Source organism: Bison bison, unplaced genomic scaffold (assembly GCF_000754665.1).
Source record: "Bison bison bison isolate TAMUID 2011002044 unplaced genomic scaffold, Bison_UMD1.0 scf7180017852444, whole genome shotgun sequence".
Classification (NCBI taxonomy): domain Eukaryota; kingdom Metazoa; phylum Chordata; class Mammalia; order Artiodactyla; family Bovidae; genus Bison; species Bison bison.
This window is the reverse complement of record NW_011483017.1, coordinates 136,166-139,667: the sequence shown is the minus strand read 5'-3', so window position 1 is coordinate 139,667 and position 3,502 is coordinate 136,166.

Sequence of the window (3,502 nt, the reverse complement as noted above, 5' to 3'; positions counted from 1 at the left end):
AAGGGTGTGGGGAAGCCAGCCGCCTGCATGCCCAGCCCTGGGGCAGTGTCTGCCGTCCAGAGGGGTCTGGGCAAAGCTCTGCTCCCTGTTCTAGGGTCCAGGCACCCCGCCAGCCAGCAGCCCCAAGTCGATGACTTCAGTGGGGTTGGCGGGAGCTCGCTGAGCCTCCTGGTGGGGGTCTCGGGAGGCCCTGCGTCCTGCCCTGACCAGTCACTGGGCCCCAGGCCTCGGGTCACCTGCCACATTGCATGAAGGGCTTCCCACTTCTCCTGGAGGCTAGAGGAGCTGAACACTGCCTGTACAGCCGGCTACAAGGACAGAGAGCAGAGCCCGGCCCCAGGACCTGGAGCCGTGCCGGCGGCCTAAGGGGCCAAGGAGCTCTGGAGGTTGAGGTGGCAATGAGCGCAGTGCCTGATTCCAGCAACGGGCTCCGCTCACCCAGCTCCCTGCAGGTGGGAGACACTGACGACTAGTTCCTGCTGGAGGGATTTCTTATGGCCCAGACCACCGTCTGAGGACCCACAGCCAGCTTCCCATGGGCACCTTGGCTCATTCACTCACTAGAGCCAGCAGCTTGCCCTGCAGGGAGGGCAGGCGGTCACGGGTCTCGGCCACGCAGGGTCAGTGAGCGGGGGGCTCGGGGCTCAGCCCCCAAGCCTGGCCCTGCCGCCCCCGGCAGGAACTGCAGGTACCTTCTCCAACCTCTGCAATCGCTGACCTGGGTTCCAGGCACCCACAGCCACAGGGCCACAGGGGTCTGACCTTCCAGCTAACCTTGGCGGGCATGGAGCTGGGCTGGGAAAGACATTGAATAACAATTCAGCTTCCCCCTTCTAAGCTCCTGGCTGTTGGTGGGAGCGGGGGAGGGGTGCTCGCTGGCTGCCTGCTGAACCAGAACTTCCAGAAGGCCTCTTCCCGATTGGAGTCTGTACTTTTCATCTCCTAAGCCCCAGAGCTGGTGAACGCAACAAGGGATGGGGGGAAATCTCGACTTAATTTTTCATGGGTAACTTTTCTGAATGAAGTCAGGTCTTATGTGTGTAGACTCAAATGCAATGATAATCAAATGCCTTTGGTTCTAAGCCTCTTTCCTCCTCGGATTTCAAAGCATTTTCGCCCTGAAATATGAGAACTTCTTGGCAGATTGGACTCCGCCCGCAGGCTGTCCATCATCCTTGTGCACTTGGAATAACAACAATTACAGCAATAATAATAGTATTAGCGCGCATTGTAGGGTGCTTTATGGCAGACAGAAGCCCTTCCACGTCCATCATCTTCACCTCACCCTAGAGAAAGCTGGAGACGGCGGGGGAGGCGGCAGGGCCTCCACTGCAGAGCAGGCAGGTCGGGCCTTCGCTGCACCCCGACTGTGGCCCTGGCTTTGGGGCCCCTTGCTGGGATGATCTGCTCAGCGCCGGGGCCCAGGCCTGAGCCCCAGCCCCACCCCTCCCAGAGCCCTGACCCAGCGCCTCTCCTGGGCTCCGGGGTCGGCCTCCCATGTCCGTAACTGCTGCTGCTCAGCCTGTTTTGTGATCCGCCCCCACCTCTTCCTGCAACACCGCAAAGAAGGAGGTGAAACTGAAGCCCCGATACTTTGGCCACCTGATGCGAAGAGCTGACTCATTGGAAAAGACCCTGATGCTGGGAAAGATTGAGGGCATGAGGAGAAGGGGACAACAGAGATGAGCTGGTTGGATGGCATCACTGACTCGATGGACATGAGTTTGAGCAAACTCCAGGAGATGGTGATGGACAGGGAGGCCTGGCGTGCTGCAGCCCGCGGAATCGCAAAGAGTCAGACACGACTGAGCGACTGAACAACAGCAAGGGAGTTGAAGGCAAGGGTCCCGGAGGCCCTGGTCCCTGGAGACGCCCTGTAGACAGCATCTTGGAAAGCAGCTTGCCCGTTTTCAGGTTTGAGCGAACAGAGGGGCAGGGAGACAGAACCACAGACGCTCTGACCTCCCTTCCGGCTCCCCGTCACCTCCAGGCCTTGGGCTCCCCAGGGCTCTGAGAGCCGAGCCCTGAGGGTGTTGTTGCTTGAAGACTCCTTCTTTCTGGGTGCATGGCCTCCCTGCCCCTCCCAGGGCTGAGGCGTCCCAGGGCTGCCTGGGGCAGAGGGGGTTTTGGCACCTGCCTCCTCTCCCTCCCCACCACCCTTGCTGCCCCAGGAGAAGCCAGGCTGGGGTTGGACGCCCCCCCTTCCACCCAGGGCACAGCTCCAGGGCACAGCCAGGAGCCCACTCTTTCTCTGCCTGGCAAGCCCGGTGCTGGAGAGACGCTCTCACTTCCTAGAGATGGCTGCACCTCCTTCATGGACCGCTGATCTGGGGAGGCCTGCGTGTCCCTCCTGGAAGCCCTCAGACGTGCCTCTCTGCCAGCTGAGAAGATGCAGCTTCAGAACCCGAAGGCTCACCAGGATTCCTCTCGCTCCAGGGGCCCTGGCTGGGACCCCCTGCACAAAGCATTTCCCAAAGCTGTTCCTTGGCACCTGAGGCCCAAGAGGATTCCTGGGACACGGCTGATCTCATCTTTCCACCACTGACCCACCGTGAGCCCCTGAGCAGCTGTCCCTGTGCAGAAGGAAGACCAAGGGGTCTTAGAGGAAGCGGGATCACATGAGCACTGGCGTCCAGGCAGGAAGAAGCGGCTGACCCCTCTCCGGCTGCTCCCGGGGGTGGGGACGACTGAGCAGCATATTTGGGGAGGATGCGTAGATGTCAGGGTGTTGTGTGACAAAAGATATAAGCAACACAATCTCAGCTCATGCACACACACACACACACAAACATCCACACACACACACACACATCCACACACATCCACACACACACACATACACATCCAGACATACATACACACACACACACACACACATATACATGCACCACACGCACACACACATGCATATACACGTTCATACATGTACACACACATACACAGGTACATGCACACACACACAGAGATACATACACACATGCACACACACAAATACATCCACATCCACACACACACACACATCCACACACACGCATATACACACCCACACACACACGGTAAAACAAGCCTGGGACACAGCTCTGAAGGCAGCCACCCCGGGAGGCGGAGGGAGGCAGGCAGGGTGAAGGGCTGTGATCACAGGCTGTGGCACCGGCCCCCACGGGGCACTGATGCCCGCCCTCCAGCTCCGGTCTCTCAGTGGCACCAGGGTTAAAGGAAACTTGCGCAGTCTAGGGAGGACCAGCCGACGGTGCCCACCTTGGTCCACGGCAGCTCCCGCGATGCTATCTGCCTGGAGGGGTGACGGCCTTTGCTTCATCTGTCCACTGGGCCCGTGTTTCCTCAACGCACGACTTCCATAATCATGAGGATGCTGCACAGCTTGAGGTCTGCAGCCCCACCTGTCACAGTGGCTGAGGGGAGTCTGAGAGCCCAGGATGGGCTGCCCCTGCCCTCTGGCCCACCCCCACCCCTCGGCCCATCAGGGTGGGTCCCCCAGCCC